Source organism: Mercenaria mercenaria, chromosome 14, assembly GCF_021730395.1.
Source record: "Mercenaria mercenaria strain notata chromosome 14, MADL_Memer_1, whole genome shotgun sequence".
NCBI lineage: Eukaryota > Metazoa > Mollusca > Bivalvia > Venerida > Veneridae > Mercenaria > Mercenaria mercenaria.
Window position 1 is genome coordinate 45194494 of NC_069374.1, and position 18237 is coordinate 45212730.

The window sequence follows — 18237 nt, forward strand, 5'->3', positions numbered from 1 at the left end:
CGCTTGGTTTATTGGTTTCAAAGATTCAAGGTGTCCTATAGATCCAGACAAATTGTCATGAAAGCAGCACTTCAAATAAACGTTCGAAGATTATTAGCTTCCATAGACTTGTGAGAAAGCAAGCTCTTAAGGGCGAACAGGATGGCGACGTTGGTCAATTCAAAGTGGCTGATATCTGCAACAGGGTCCAGTCTCCGTTACCGTTTGCATTCCTGGCTGGGAAGACGTATGCAAATAAAGGAGACGAAACTGTATGGGTTCGAGGTACTGGTTCAGGTCTTGATAAAAGACAATGTACTTTACAGGTACCTATGCTTACACACATTTCTGTCTGCCATTTTTCTATATAGATTGAATCCCTGTCCTGTCATTACTTTGTATATAATTTGACTTTGATATCGATTGTCTGCTTAGCTCAGTCGGTAGAGCATCTGACTTGCAAGCAGAAGGTCGTAGGTTCGAGTCCTGTAACGGGTTGCACATTTTGTTATATAAATTTGTTTCAAGTTGCAAAGGGCTTGGTTCACTTATAGGTTAAAATGGCACAACATCAAATGTTGTTGAAATATTATTATAATGAATGATCAACAACTCAGAATGCAAAATCTCATATTTTAATTCATTTGAAATTGTGCTGTTGCCATGGCAACCGATTGATTTTCTTTATGGAAACACGAAAATCTCTTATAACAATTACATCAGAACGTATAATTAACATTCAGATATGCTAAGATATAACCCTAAGCAAAGCCTATAATTTGAGGCAAAAAATTATATGGTTGCCATGGAAACGGAGATAAAAATGAGAATATTTGCTATGTCTGTTTTTTATGGAATAAAACAAATTTAGGTCATTCTTTAAGAAAAAATACATATGTAATTTGTTTGTGAAGATCATTATTCATAAATAATACAATATATTTCTGTTGCTATGGTTACAATAGAGTTGCAGTATATGCTTCAATGAGACAACAATGACGTTTTTGCTAAGTTATTGTACAACACTTTCAGCATTTACCATTACATGTAAAAATAAAAAAAAATGCACCACTGAAAAGTGTTCTTCAAACAATGTTTTTTTCAAGACATAATATAGAACAACAGAAAAATGTTTCCATGGTTACGCAGTTAATTCCGTAAACATAATACTACATAATCTCATTTAACACACAGTAATAGTTTAAGAAAAATGCCTTATTAAATGTCTTGATCATATTAAAAGAGTTAGATAATACTAACGGCAATAATATATAATAAGGCATACAAAAACTAAATTGTTTCCACAATAACCCAATTTATGTTTTACAAATTATACATATATTGTGCTTTCAAGACAGGTTAAATTAATTGTTCATGAAAAGGGAAAATAAACATGATACTGTCGACAGAAATGATTACATGCAGTTTGAATACAGCAGAAAATATTCGTAGATCTATATAATCCAACTGTCGTAATGAAAAAGTACATTAGTAACATTACTACCATATATGTTACAATTATTGTTGAAAAATCTTCCCGTATTTTAGAGGAATTTCACATTTATACTGTGTTCAGCCTTACATGTATATAGTGAGTCAATATTTAACAAATGCATAGTACTGTTGACACCATAAAGTTGTTAATTCAATGTTTACGTAAACTATATGTATCATTTGTTCTTTTTCAAATATATGGAATTTGGGTCTAGTACATCTTCAAAAAATCAAAAACACTTTCAAATTAATCAAAATTTCAGAGCTCTTTGTCTGTATTACTTTAAATGTTAAACACTTTTTCAATTCATTCTTCGTTTTAAATGACTTGAATTATCAATTTTAATGGCTTTGACACTGCTGGTTTTGAGCATACATTGCTGTTGCTGCAAAGGGGCGCTATTTCATTATACAGGTACCACTGTCGACTGGCATCCAGCTCAGGAATGGTAATATGGTTGGTGAATTTGCCTGTCATGCCAACCCCCTGCCTAAAAATATTAATCTCCGTCTCTGTGTTGAAGTTATAATCCTTCAAGAATACTATCTTAACCAGGTCATGCAGAAGACATTCTGTAATGATAAATGTATCAAACATTAAAGACAAAGAACGCATAACCTTTTCATCAATCCTGAACAACAGCATTCCAAAAGACATCCCACACATAATTACATTAAATAACATTTTAGAATTTTATTACAGTAATAACTTCTTTTCATGAAAAAAATCAACCATCGCACATATTCTACATAAAGTAAAGGCCATGATTTTGATCTCATTTTAACAAATAGTTCTTTAACCTGGTTAAGAAAAAACAGTTACTTTATTAGAATTATGTTATTTCTGATTAACTTGCTTGCAGTGAGCTAGACACTCTTTAACAACACAAAAATAAACAGAAACTGTGGTATTTTAATGTAAGCGGCCTCTTTACAGACATGATCTCTGCAGCAAGTTTTATCAATACTTGATTATTAATAAAAACATAATTGATTAAAGAGGCTCAAGCCAAATATACCTAAACATGTTCAGGACTGAATTCTGTATGCCGGGCCTCAATCAGGTTGTACTCCAAGTCATCATGTAGACCCATCATAACGAGCCACATTCCATAGCTAAAATAACGGGTATATTTAAACAATGAATTCTTAAACAAAAACTTCTAAGTAGCAATAGTGAGTCCTTAGAATATAACATAGCATCACTTTATTAAAACAAATAAATGCCAGTTACACAGTTTATTTTCTTACATACACACCTAAGTCTTAATACAGTATGTTGTGTAAGTATGCAATATTCAAATTGTAATTCAATGTTTATCAGTGGAGATATTATTTTTCATTTAGATAAAATTATGCACATTATATATATAAACTGGAAACTAGTGACTTTCCAAACTGAAGTGTATGAACACACTGTAAAATTAAATATTTCAACATCAAATTCTGTGTGCTTAATAAATATTTCTTTATTTATTGGGAATTCTTACCTTATTACAACACTTTTCTTATTTTGTCCACTATAATTGTCCATATGTAAATGAAACATTCTTTTTTCCATAACCATGATGCTTGAAGTGATGGTGGACCATAGATACCACACTGTTTGCTCCTCTTCCAACAGCAGTACTGTACTTTTCATACAAAAACAAGAACAGTTTATAAGAAATGTATTAAATTCTCATCAAAAATGGAGTGAATCAACACTGACCAAACAGTTCATCCTTTCTTATAGATATTGCTTAACATTAACTTGTATTTATCAAAATTTAATTGAATTCCAATTCACAGTGCTTATGATATAGCATCTTTATTATAAAGCAATGCAGTATTTTCAACCCAATTTCAGGGATTTACAGAAAGTTCAGTGAAATAAAACCCCATAGAAATTAGTAATATCAAGTCTTAACAAAACATAACTTCCTTTAGATAATTTTACTTGACACAATTTCTGCAAAGGTGTCACTATAATTCCAATGTAAAATGTGCACTGCAGGCCTGAAGCTTTTATTCATAGAGTCATGATTTGTTTGAAGACTATGGAATTTAATTTAGTGATATATGGAATTTCATAGTTAAAATTGATATTGAAAAAGTCCATTTGAGGATACTGACACTGATATGAACGTAAAAACTAACTTCAAAATCTTATACCTGCATGAGGATTCACAGAAATACAAGGGCCCTACTTGCTGAGCATAGTATGGGGTCAATACTTGTTGAGCACTCAAAACTGCAGTGAGCCCTTATATTTCTTACTGCTGGAGGTTATCCTGAAAAATATAAAAAAAGAATTTCTCATTTATTTAGTAGCCTACCAGCATGCGGTCTACCAGTAATGGCAGTAGTGAGAATGTAAAAAGTAGTTTTTATTGTAATTTGCATGTAGAATTTTTAAGAAATTTTCAGGAGGTCTATTTTAGTTGCTATAATTACAACAAAAAGTGACAATTTAAAACACCACTTTTCCTGTGTTATTGTACTATAATTTTCAATTTTCATAGATTCCACTGTGCATAATGACCATGTAATTATTAAATTGTTCACATCTGTGACAGTTTAAACAATGTACAATATCTTGTAATATTGGGCTATTCCAGAAAATATCCACCCCCTCCCTGTGGAAGCAGTTTTTTTGGTACAACCTGAGAGGAGGGGAGGGGGGGGTGGTATTTGGAGGGATCCTATTGGGAGGAAGGGGAGGGGGGTATTTGAGGTAACCGGGGTGTGGAAGGGGGAGGGGGGATATCTTCTGAAATAACCCAAAAGGAGGGGAGGGGGGGGGAGGGTATTTGGAGGGATCCTATTGGGAGGAAGGGGAGGGGTATTTTCAGGTAACCGGGGTGTGGAAGGGGGAGAGGGGGGTAAAATGTTTTCAGGAGGGGGGGGGGGGGGAATTTTCTCCGAAAAAACTGCTTCCACAGTGCGGGGGGGGGGGATATTTTCTGGAATAGCCCATTCCTGTTCATCAGTTCATTTACCTCTTTACAAATTATAGATAGAAAGTTTCATACAGAATTTAGGCCTACTTAACACAGTAGATGCCCTACTGTCTTGGCTACAAGTATATTCTGCCATCATGAAAACTTACAAATACACAGGAAAGATATTAAAAGTAGATCTATTTGACAGCAGACAGTGGAATCGAAATGTCAACACTGCTAGTTGTATCTTCGATAAGTCAACAAACGAAGCGGTCTGTCCATTTTGTTTTGCCTCCAATTACGAATAAATTTATAATGAAAATTAACACTTACCATAATAATTATTAAATCCGCCATGCACTTTAAATATCCGCGTATATTCAGAGCAATAGATAACTGCATGTATTCTCTGACACAGTTTCAGACATATATCCACCGATAATGGCGTGTTGATTTCAAAGGGAAACAATTCGCTAATTCACTCATTAGGTTTGTGATATTTCACTAAATGTTAAAACGTTTAAACTTAAAAATCTTCGTCCGATATTATTGATTTTAACACTAGCTCTAATGGCTGTTGCTTGGACAACAAATTAATGAAAACAAATATCTAACTAAGTGACGTCAACTTCAACGTCATTTTACCGAAATCGAGGCTTGTGTAATTTCGGATAAAAATGTGTCTCTGAGACGGACGTTTTTTTCGTTTTTGAATATGGCGGCATTGCTCACCAGCGATGATATTTGCACTTTTTGTTGGTTTTTCATGTACGAAGTAGTGGTTAAAATATTAAGACTGGTAAAGGATGCCGCCAAGGCGAAAATCATAAATAAAGTCTCAAATTTCATGGAAAATTCACATTTTTTTGGAAAGTGGGGCATGTTTGGAGTAATATATAAACACAACAACACATTATTTTTCAAAGTTTATTACTTATATATGAAGCATTGTGTTTACTTGTTACGAACAGCATTGTATCAATGTAGAATAAGTAATGTATAATATGGCTAAATTCGGTGCCATTTACGTACATTAGTGAACCAAGCCCTTTCGCATATGTAATATTCTTGAATAATGCATTTAAATCGCAGGATTTGCTACTTTTTCATTTTTATGTATTTTTTTTATGTTGCGATCTTCGCCGATGGTGTCTCAAGAATAAAACATATGGTCGTGTTCAGAAGGAAGGGGTTGCGTATTCCACAGAAAGAGAAGGATTCTTATGACAGGCGTGTAGTTGTTCGCTTCCAGCAAAATGCCTGGGTAGATGGAGCGGAGACGCTATTTTGGTTGAACCACCTATACAAACCGACATGTTAAAAACGGATGTCGTCAAGAAAGCGACGCTACGATTAAATACAATTATGGCATTAATTCCACCCGGGTGTACTTCCTTGCTTCAGCCACTTGATGTATCCGTTTTCGGTACTATGAAACAGAAACTCGAGGAGTTACAGAATCGACACATGCATATCAATTTATCGCTCTACGTCAACAACGAAATGAGTGCAGCAAAACGGCTCATCCTAATCACCAAATCGATAAGCCGAGGTAAGCACTGTCAATTTCCCAAATATATCAAAAATAAACGCATATGTCTTGTCTATAAGCGCATATTAAAAATAAGCACATATTATTTGGCTTAAGTATAAGCGCATGTCAAAAATAGGAGCATAAAAGTGTCACAAAAATTATTATAAGCGTATACGCTTATTTACCAGATTCTACAGTAATTCGTTTGTTTTTATTACACTAAAATTTAATTTCCTGTTTTCAACAGTTTGATTTAATTTAAACCTGTTATGTTTAATTTGACTCTTTTTAGAAGAGAATTTGTTAATACATACGCCTTCACAAGCAACAAGTATATTTATAAAAAAACTCGCCATCTGTCAGTATGTAAATTGTAATAAAAAGTTCTCTTTAAAAAAATATCTATCGGTATATGGGATGGCGCGTACGTTTTCCACCTGTCCGTCCGTCCGTCATAATTCTTGTCCGGAGCATAACTTTATAACCATTTAATGTATCGACTTCTAACTTAAAACATATGTAGATGGCGATGGAACGCTGTGCATAGCATTTGAACGGGCTCTCAAATTGAGGTAAAAGGTCACAAATGTTCGTCATATTTTGTTTCCAGATGCATAACTAAATAACCATAAAAGACATTGACTTCAAACTTGGCATGTAGCCTAGGTAGGTTAGAAAAAGATGATGTGCAAAACTTTTTAACCGGACCTGTAGGTCAAATGTAAAGGTCAATAATTTAGCTCAGAGGTGAAATTTGTCCGTCATATTTCATGTCTGTAGCATAACTTATTAACTATTTAAAATGACATCATGACAATTTACGTAACTAACTGTTAGCTACTTTGTTAAAAAAAGTATTCCCCTTTCATAAGTTTGTTATGTATTATGGGATGGCGCATGGGTCCGTCTGTCCGTCATTAGTCATGTCCGTTGTATTACTTTTTAGCCATTAAATCTATTGAGTTTAAACATTGCAAATAGGTAGATGGCAATGTGACGATGTGTAAAGCGCTTCACCTGGTTCGTTAGGTCAAAGATCAAGGTCGCAAATTGAGCATAAACATTAAATTTCATATCTGAAGCATAACTGAATACCCACAAAAGGAATCGACTCCAAGCATTGACTTTTACGTAGGTAGCGTATAGACAATTTATACTGTACATAAATAGGGTCACAAGGTCAATGTCATAATTTAAGGTAAAAATATCAAGTGTGTCTGTAATTTGTTCATGTCGAGAGCATACCATATTTATCGTTCAAGGTATTAACATCAAACTTGATAATATTTATGTAAGATTGATGTGATGAGATGATTACGGTGGTAGGGAAAAAGTCAAAAGCTCAAAGGCTCTAGCAAGGTGAAATTTATACATGCTACATTATGTTTTTAGCATTTATTAATAACTGTTAAATATATTGACTTGAAGTTTTGAATATAGGCAGTTGTTGCTGTAGTCTGCAACAAACTACATTGCAACTTCTCTGGCTCAGGCCTCGCCCCGCCCACATCAGTTTTAGCTTAACTATTCGAAATTATTCGTATAGTCTAGCTATATTACTCAAACTGGCGTCGGCGTCGACTTCAGATCTTGGTTAAAGTTTTGCATGCAAGTACATTTGGCTATCGTTTAAAACAATATATCTTTGAAACTTATTTTTTTCTTTTTCTACATCAATGACAAACCTCATTGGTCAAGTTCCATAACTCTGATACATATTTTTAGCAAATCATGTCCCCTCTTCATCTCCGAAACAAATGCAGATATTGAATTGAAACTTCACATGTGTTTTCAGGGTTATCAAACTAGTTGATAGCATCAAGTCCCATAACTCTGACTTGTATTTTGGCAAAACTATGCCCTCTTTCGGAAAATTCTGGTTAAAGGTTTGTGTGCTAGAACATACAGATTTTACTGAAATGCATATAGATTTGAAATCTAATTTGGTCTTTACCCAAAGCTCTTACATGCATTTTGGGCAAATTATTCCCCCTTTTGGACCTAGAAAATCCTGCTTAAAGTTTCACATACAAGTTTCTATCTCCAAAACTAATTCAGATATTGCATTGAATCTTCACATGTGTCTTCGGGGATATAAAACTAGTTGAAAGCAATAAAAAGATAAAATGTAAGGTTAGACTTCTCGGAAGCACAGAGAACTAGACACACAGCACCAGAGCCACGCATCCGCAAAGTATGCCACACAACAAAAAGAAGATGTAATTGAAAAATATTTCAGACGAGTTGCTTCAAACATCCAACAAGTACATATTTATTTATGTTAAATGCAAAATATAGAAGGAGGGGAAAAGAATGGGCCGGGGCGGGGTGGGGAAGGAAAGTTAAACAAGGATGCATAACTAAAGGGAAAACTACGTTCCTTAATAACAATCAAACTACAACGTAACCACAATATCGCAAACACACATGTACCAAAGATGGACACACAACCACACCCAACTAAATAACATAGCAAAACGAACAAGCAACCCATTAAAACAGTAGGGCACCGTTTTTTACTCACAAGCATACAAATGCACCTACACAAATAGGAAAAGACAGAAAGTGTACCATCTTAGGATTCGGGCAGCAAAAAAAAATGAGAGCGTAATTGCAAGGGTAAAGGAAGAAGTGGGCAATAGGGGAGTAAGAAGGAAAGACACGCTTAGTACAAACAAGAAAAGATAAAAGGTAAGGGTAGATTTCTCGGAAGCACAGAGCACCACAACCACAGCCACAGATCCACGCATTTACATAGTAGGCTCACAACAAAAAGAAGCTGTAATGGAAAAATATTTTAGACGGGTTGCTTCAAACATCCAACAAGTACATATTAATATAAGCTAAATATTGATAAAGGGGAAGGAAATGGCAAGGGGCGAAATGTGGTCGGGGGGTAGGGGAGGAATCCGAAGGGAAAAGTTGAACAAGGACGAATATACAAGGAAATGCCATGTTCTCTAAAAATAGTCGCACTACAACGTAAACCACAATAGCGCAGACACTCAGATACCAAACATAAACACACAACGACGATAAACTCAAAAACGAACAAGCAACTCATAAGAAAACAGTAGGGCACCGTTATAGATTCACACGCTTACAAACGCACCCACACAAGTAGGAAAAAATCAATCAAGGACCGTCTTGCGATTCGGCTACCAAAAACAAAGAGGAGCCACAAACACTTACTAAAATAAAGGGGAGGAGATGAAAAAAGTAGCGTAAATGCAAGGAAAAGGAGAGGGCAAAAGGGAGGGAGGTGGAGCGGGGATAAAATGATTACAACAAACAAGACAACGCTTGCAACAAACAAGAAAACATAAGCAAGAGACAATACAAGACTGATTAAAACCAGTTGAAAAAAGGGACACCGCCTTGGAACGGTCAGTAACCCATATAAAGGAAACTGGTGGTTTAAACGCGTTTAGGGCATGTCAACCTCGCACTTACCCTATTTTCAACAAGTTAGACAACACTATGTAAATAAAATCTCTGCTGAGAAAGGCTCTAACATTAGTGCAAAAATAAATGTTTAATAAAGTAAAACATAAAATTAAGATAAATCTAAAGTATAATTACACCAATGTACTCAACTACTTATCAGCAACTTACCTGAAGTCGGGATACTGGAAACGAAAAATTATTGGTGGCTTATACCGGAAATCGCCATTTTTAGCTCGACTTTTGATTTTGAAAGAAAAAGTAGAGCTATTGCAGTAGCCACGGCGTCGGCGTCGCTATTGGTTAAAGTTTTTTATAAAGTCAAATATCTCTGTTACTATCAAAGCTATTGATTTTTGAAACTTCAAATAGTTGTTAACTATTAAAGTCTGCATCAGGAGAAATAATCCCCATTACTCTGATTTGAATTTTGATTGAGGTATGCCCCTCTTTGACTTAGAATTTTTGGTTAAAGCTTTTGATAAAGTCAAATATCTATTTTACTATCAAAGCTATTGACCTGAAACTTAAAACAGTTGTTTTCTATTAAGGTTTGCACCAGGAGAAACAATCCCCATAACTCTGATTGAATTTTGATGGTGTTATGCCCCTTTTTAACTCTGACAATTTTAGTTAAAAACGTATGAAAAACGGGACGTATTATAGGAACGCCCCGAGCGGTAGGGCTTTTAGCCGGGCAGGCGGTTGGGCGGGCGTCGTCCACAGACTTTGTCCGGAGTATAATCTTTATGCATAAAGGGATTTTAATCAAACCTGGCATAATTGTTCACCATCATGTGACGGCGTGTCACGCGCAAGAACCAGGTCCCTAGTTCCAAGGTCAAGGTCACACATAGAGGTCAAATATCAAATTCAAGAATAACTTTGTCTGAAGCATATCTTTTTCATACATGGAGGGATTTTGATGTTTAGTTAAAAACGTATGAAAAACGGGACGTATTATAGGAACGCTCCGAGCGGGCGGGCTTTTAGCCGGGCAGGCGGTTGGGCGGGCTTCGTCCACAGACTTTGTCCGGAGAATATTTTCTTTATGCATGGAGGGATTTTAATCAAACCTGGCACAATTGTTGGCCATTATAAAACAGAGTGTCATGCGCAAGAACCAGATCCCTAGGTCTAAGATCAAGATCATACTTAGAGGTCAAAGGATACAAGAATGAAATCTTTATCTGGAGCATTTCCTCTTCATGCATGGAAGGATTTTGATATAACTTGACACAAATGTTCACCTCCACGAAACGGAGTGTCATGTGAAAGAACCAAGTCCCTAGGTCTAAGGTCAAGGTCAAGGTAATACACGAGGTCAAAGGATACAAGAAAACTTTCTCCGGAACATTTCTTCTTCATGCATGGAAGAATGTTGATGGCACAATTGTACAGCATCATGAGACAGTGTGTCATGCACAGGTCCCTTCTTTAGAATTATTTCCCTTTGTTTAAATATAAATGCTTATATTGTAACTTTTCCATTACTAGTCGTAGGGAAAAATCGAGACCACTTTCCTGTAGTACAATATGCATGTTATATTCAATTTCGAGGTGTATTTTGACCTATTTCTACCTGGTAAGGATGTTTTTGTGGACTTACAATTTGGGGGGTGGGATTTTTTTTTAAAGATTAACCTCCCTTAATTGTTACTATAAATAACTTATATTGTAACCTTTTTTACAATTGACCGTAGGGAGTAGGGACAAACTCGGTCCACTTTTCTGAGGTACAGCACAGTTATGTTACTTTCAAATTTTAGATGTATTTTAAGGCATCTCTGTAAATTCGCGCGTTTTTTTCCTTATTCAGGTGGTACCGAATATTGGATCTGTTCACAATTTTCAAATTTGACCCACCTGACCTATTCACAATTTTAGTGTGTAAATGGAAAAAAAATGTAAAAGAAGCATATTCAGGTTTTTACTTATTCTAGGCCAATGACAGCAAGCACAGAAGTAAGGAAACAACAGAATGTCTAGAGGAAAATAATGTCCAAACTATCACAACCCCTGCCTCTACACCAGATATGAATCCTATTGAGAATGTATAGGTAGTGTCCATAAAGTTTTGCCAGAAGTTGTTTGAATGAGGGAGCAGCAACGCAGTACTAGTGAATCATTATTGTATGGTCTGCAGTCCAGTGTTCAGTATTTTGTTCAAAAGGGTATTATTCGTTATTGTTTCTGTGACAATGGGTTTGAATTTGATAGTTTTATAAATTTAAAAATAAACTTTAGTGGAAAATGTTGCTTGACCATACTCAAGACACTTGGTTTAATCTTTACTGTATCTGGTATCAAAAACTGTTAAAAAAATGAAACACTCAAAGTCTTTATTTGCTATCTTCGTCAGATTGTTTGTTTTATTTCAAAGTGCAGAAGGTCTGAAATGGAATAGGTCATAGATTTTTAGATGTATTCGAAAAACACTAGTGTTTACTGTACAAATGTATCTACTTGTCTGATGAAATTGTTTCAGAATGTTTGAACTCTTTAAGTAAAATTGGTGCTGTTTCATTTCTGATCAAAGCTAGGTCACATGGTGAAATATTACAGTGTTTTTCCCACCTATTTTGGAATGGGGCTGGGCCTTTACAATTTGAGAAAATGCCCAAATTTGGAATTGTTATAACTTCTATTAAAATGTCACATTTAAGAAGAGAAATGACCATAATTTATCACTATGCATAAATTTATCAAACTGTCTTTTTTCAAATGTTTAAGACTTCCGTCTTGATTGGTTTGAAAACAAAAATAGAAAATAAATATAACTTTGGGAATTTCGCTTTGAATGGGGAAAAACACACTATTTGCCATTGGGATTGGGGCCAAATTTCGGCCCCAAATTGGCTAGGAAAAAACACTGTTTAACAAGGACTCAAGTCATAATGTTAATTGGGTTAAAACATAGACAGATTATGTATGAGGGTTTCATGATGACCCTACTGTATTAACTATTATCAGTCATTCCAACACTCTTTTTCCAGTTAGATGAATTTCTATGTACATTTAATTAAGGACCAGGCAGATTTTAAGGATTTTAATACGACTTGACTGTACTATTCCCCTTATCAAACAATATGCAGAATTCAAAACTCACCATTGCCAACTTAAGGTCAATGTCACAACTCAAATGTTTAACGGTTCCACCCAATACAATAAACCCTTTTACTATCCATAACAGTGGTAGGGAATGTAGATGTCTTTCGGGCTGCCTTGTCTACATTGTATGACAAGGCCTTTCCTTGATATAATGAAGATTTAAGACATTGATACGAATGTATTCTAAAATGCTGATACATAAAACTTTCATAAAAGTCTTAATTAGTTTGAATAAAAGTAGTTTCCATATACATTTTAGCTCGCCTGAGCAATGGACTATTATAGGCGTTTATATTAGAAACTTAGCTAGAGTCTTGATATTGGCGTTCGATATCAGATTTGTAACGTCTACCGAAATTGTTCAAATTATTGCCAAAGAGTCAATAGTGTGTGCGACATGTAAATGATATAGGCTAACTTAGGAGAACCTTAACTCTATACTTATACAATCACACTTGAAGCCTTGTACACAAGTGAGCGCTTAAGGGTCAATGACCCTCTTGTTGTATTGCTTTGAAACCACACTTTTAGAGTCTGGAAAGACATATTTTGGTCTTTCAGTAGACAATTATAGTCAGAAACTGTAAAATCTGCATATAACTATTTAAATGATGTTGACCAGCTTATTTAGATTTTGCTGTATGGATTTGTACTATCATGGGTCAGAAGTAAAAAAAAAGCTAAATTTTGTTTGAGCAATTTAGACATCTGACTCTAGTTCTGTTGACTAAATGAGTTCTCGTAAGCATGTACAAAAATTAAATTTTGTAAATAAGTATGATTTTGTTTTAATGCAGTGAGAATCATTGTAGTCTACTTATACAGTGATTATTTTGGCAGATGTTTATTTCATATTTGATCCCCTTCACTGTTGTAAACAGCTTATCACAAGTGATATAGAAGACATTTTCAACAAATTTTAATGAAACCCCAAGCATTGTTTTAAGATACTTAGTGTGGATACCAGATTTCTGGACATGCGATCACACAGATAGCAGCAAAACTATGATTATGCCCTTCATATAAATGTGAAGGCATAAATCCTTATAATGCTAAATTACTATAATTAACTTGTCAATCTTTCAATTTAAATAGTATTATTAACTGTTTAAAGGGGTGTTTTCCAAAAAATACTAACTGCATTGCGAAGAGTGCAGATCATGATCAGACTGAAGAGATAGAAAAGGCAGAATCAGTCATGTCCAGCATGATGAGGGTTAAATATGTTTACAAGGTTTAATATTACAAGAGCCATTTTGAAACTCAAGATGCCACATTTTCAAATTAATTTCAGAAGTTAATCTTCTTGGAATCTAGGTCACAAGGTTTATTGAAATGTAATTAATGGTGGTATTTCTTTGGGTAATGTGTCATAATTGGTGCCTGGGGCTTGATATTCGAGCGACTTTCAACATACTGACTTATAAATAAAGGACCATAATGCTTTGCTTATAATGCGTCTGCCTCATTTTTTTTTACTATGACTTAATTGTGCCATTCCTTTTTCAACAATTGTTCTTTCTTTTGTGTGTGTTTTTTGATGCAGTTGTTAATAAACTTAGTGAAAAATATACTTTAACCTATCTTTCTTGATTACTTCCCTTTACTGCTTTAACAGAATAATATCAAGTAGTGATTATGCATTTAATCTTAATTCATAGTTGTTTTTATTTTTTCAAATTAAATCAAAAGCCAGACAGAATTTTTATGGCTCATGAATGCCTTTACTTAAAATGTAGCTGTTACATTTCCAGAAATGAACATGAAATACATTAATTTCTTGTTATGTCCTATTATAATTTAACAAATAATCAAGCCATTCAAGTGGTTTATCGTCTAATTTACCCCAGTTAACAGTTCGGATGCGTTGAACGAAACCACAAGGATGTAAGTCTAAGTGGTTGAATACTGAAGCACCTGAACGATGAACTGTGGTAAATTAGATGATATATCACAAAATGTTGACATGCTTATTGACATATTCTATCAAATATTATGCTGTAATAAGGACTATTGTAATAAACTTCATGTGGCAATTTGATATCATGTTCTCTTAACTCATTAATACATGCAGCCTTATCGCTGCTTAATTACTGGTATCAATTTTCCGATTCATTCCTGAGCCACTTATCAATTTACCTGCTTTGTAGGCCTGTGGATTTTCACTGATAATCAATAATCGATAATATCTAGGCATCCTTTGATCAATAATAGCGACAAAATCTGTTTATAAAAGATGAACAAAACTGAAATTTTCACAACTGATACTGATACCTCTGCGATATATGACCATTTTGTGTCGATTCACCGTAAAACCCAACGCACCAACGCATTCACAACTGATACTACAATTTATGATATATTCAATCATTTAAAATTTACTATTACTTTGATTTGCAAAACTGTTTTACAGGCCAACTGAAGTAACATGAATATGGAAAACTTCAATATTCAAGAAAGATTAAACAGCCATTATTTGATTATTTTATATTTATTCAATTATCATCTATTGCTAAACTTTAAAGCACATGACATTATGAGAGAAAAAAAAATCCTTTATTTAATAAAAATAAAAATACTGAATAAAAAAGAAAGATTCTGCAGCATAATAGAATAAGAAGATAAAACAGGCAATACCTAGAAATAACTTTCTAATTCCGATATTTAGTCATGAGTATATTAAAATTACATGCTTAAATAATAAATATTTTGATTGTTTCGATTGCTTCCGGGTTTTATAAATCTTTTGAGTAAAATATTGTCATTGTTTGACTTTGACAGCAATCCAGTTGTTTGTACTCTTACAAACGTAAAATCACGTCACGCGGCATGCAGTACTATCAGCCGGATAGCGCATTTATGCGATTCTCGGCATACCCGCCTGTTATCTCTTGACGTACAAATACGACATGCGGTACTCCATAAGAGTTAAAATGAACGCATAAATACGATCTGCATCCTTAATGAGTTAATCAGTGCCGTTCAACTGTTGTTTTTCACCAGATATGCAGAGCTTTTTTCGTTTAACTGGATATCAAACAGAGACATGTCAGAAAATTTCTTTATCTTTTGTCAAAGGTTTAAATTTTGAAAATCGTAGACAGTTTATATTGAATTAAATGTGTATTATTACCCCCTTTATGGCCCAAACTTATCATGTGCAGGTAGAGGTTTTCTTACAATGCTGAACCGCAAAAACTATCCATCTGTATAAATGGGATTTTTTTAATGAAAAAAAAAATAAATTCATGAATTTGACTTATCATCTCACACCACATTACAACTGAAGAACTTTACATGTTAAATTTAAAAATGGATCGACTTTGAAGTAGTTTTGTACAAAATTTTAATTGTATCTTTTGAGCATCTGTTGCATTTTAATATTCCAATCGCGCACTTGATAACAATGTTGTTTTTTTTTTAAATTTGGCACTTTATTGAGAGGATCAACAGTTTCAAATGACAATATAATTTTACAAAGAAACTCGTTAATTACTCGCACACGTGCAAAATGGTTATTGTGGGACTACTGACTTCATGGTTTATTGTTTTTGTTTTTTTTTAGATTGAAAAAGTGAACACATTCAAGTTGTATGAAGAAAACACATCATTTTTTATTTAAAAATAACAAAGTTACACATCTTGATAGTATCTTTTGCTGTTCAGTATATTGTTACGTCAGAGGGTAACAATTTCTTCACAGTAAATAGAAGTAACAGAAAGACAAACCAGCAACTATAACAATAACAAAATTTTATTAATGAATTTTAGTAAAAATCCAAATACCTTTGAAAATGACCAAAAGCCGTAAATCCAATCTAATGAGTTAAAATAGTCCAAATCCTGTCCAAGTCAAAATTAAGTCCAGTCACAATAAATTCCACAATGTTTCACACAGTCCAAAAGTAATATCCAAAACTTACAATTCCTCTCTTCAAAGATAACTTTTTAAATCTAGAAATTTTTAACATAAATCCTTCAAATAATCCTTCCAAATATTAAATATCCAAACTGGTAATAGTGTGTTTTTAAGAAATACAGGAACGTTTCATCACAATCTACAGTTTAGCTTCTAAGGTTCTTAAGTTCTTAGGTTTTGTTCTTTATCTAACATCTGACTATATATCGTATCATGGAAGGTTCCAGAATTTTCAGGTAACAATAAGAATAAAAAGAACTTTCCGGACCGTCTTTTCTAAAAACAACTGACATACACTGTTTACCAATAATTGATACATTACTGATAGAATTTTCTAGATTAAAGGAGAATGTTATAGTAAATACTAAATAATGTCTTAAAACAAGGTCAGTAAACAATGTTTTGCCTAAGGGAAAAAATGAAAAAATATATATATAGACATGACACTTCCCCACCTAAAGAAAAAGAAAGTTTGATAAACCTTTCTTTGAATTTTACAACGTTTCATACAAATGAAACATACATTATGCATGTAAAAGAAATATTTCAGTTTTTCATTTATCACACATGTACTAAATATATCATTTTTACAATTATAACACATATAATTAATATAACATTTTTACAGTTATAGCACATATAATAAATAACATCCTTTATAACAATGTCATATAGAACCCTTGGTTCAAATCCTGGATAGGGCATCTGCTATAAGATTTTCTTTGCCCTTGATGTGCTGAATATCTAAGTTATACAGTAAAAGACTCCATCTAAGCAATCTCTGATTTTTGTTTTTTATTTTGTTAATAAAAATTAGGGGATTGTGGTCACTAAAGACAACAATAGGATATGTGGCCGCATTTAAATACACATCAAAGTGCTGAATATATAAAAAAGATCTAGACACTCTTTTTCAATAGTAGAGTAATTCCTCTGATGTTTATTAATCTTCTTTGAGAAATAACAAACAGGATGATTAATCTCAAAGTTATCTTTTTGTAGCAATATCCCTCCAGCATCAATATCACTAGCATCTACTGCTAACTTAAAAGGTTTGTCAAAATATGGTGCAAAAAGAACTGGTTCACTCTTGAGTATGGCCTTCAAATTTTCAAATGATTTTTGACATTTATCATTCCAGAAAAATGTTGACTTTTTAAATAGTAAATTGGTTAAAGTTTTATCAATAGAAGAAAAATTTGGACAAAATTTTCTGTAATATCCAGCCATACCGAGAAAACGCATAAGTTGTCTTTTAATGGATGGAACTGGAAAATCAGAGATTGATTCAACCTTAGCATCAAAAGGTTTTACTTGACCCTGTCCCTCAACATGACCTAAAAAGTAACACAAGCTTTACAAAATTCACTTTTTGATAGATTGATTGTCAACTTTGCTTCACTGACTTTAATGAAGAAATCCCTGATTGTCTGTAGATGACTTTCCCAAGTGTCGTGGTGATTGATGACATCGTCAATGTATCAATCACATCCTATAAGTCCAGAAATGATTGAATTTACAAGTAGTTGAAATGTAACAGGAGATATGTTTCATACCGAATGGCATGACTTTGTAATGAAACAATCCAAATGGTGTAACCAAGGCTGTTACTTGTTTAGATTTTTCTGTGAGAGAAACTTGCCGAAATCCTTTGAACAAATCAAATTTTGTTACATATTTTGCCTGTCCAATTTTATCTATACAGTCATCAATTCTAGGTATTGGAAATGAATCTGTTTTTGTGACACTGTTAACTTTCCAGTAATCTGTACATAGGCGATTAGATTTATCAGATTTGGAAACAAGAATACATGGAGAACTCCATTCACTGT

At 33.8% G+C, this 18237-nt stretch overlaps 1 protein-coding gene and 1 long non-coding RNA gene across 5 annotated transcripts in view; one reads left to right on the top strand and one right to left on the bottom strand.

Moving 5' to 3' along the window:
* Positions 1 to 18237, top strand: part of LOC123527475 (uncharacterized) — a 577437-nt gene that overhangs the window by 403706 nt on the left and 155494 nt on the right. The window lies entirely within an intron of this gene.
* Positions 599 to 4160, bottom strand: LOC123528265 (uncharacterized). The gene is made up of 4 exons (XR_008367072.1): positions 3628 to 4160; positions 2964 to 3107; positions 2493 to 2589; positions 599 to 2046 (listed from the first exon to the last, which is right to left on the bottom strand). It is a non-coding gene; the product is annotated as an uncharacterized LOC123528265 (long non-coding RNA).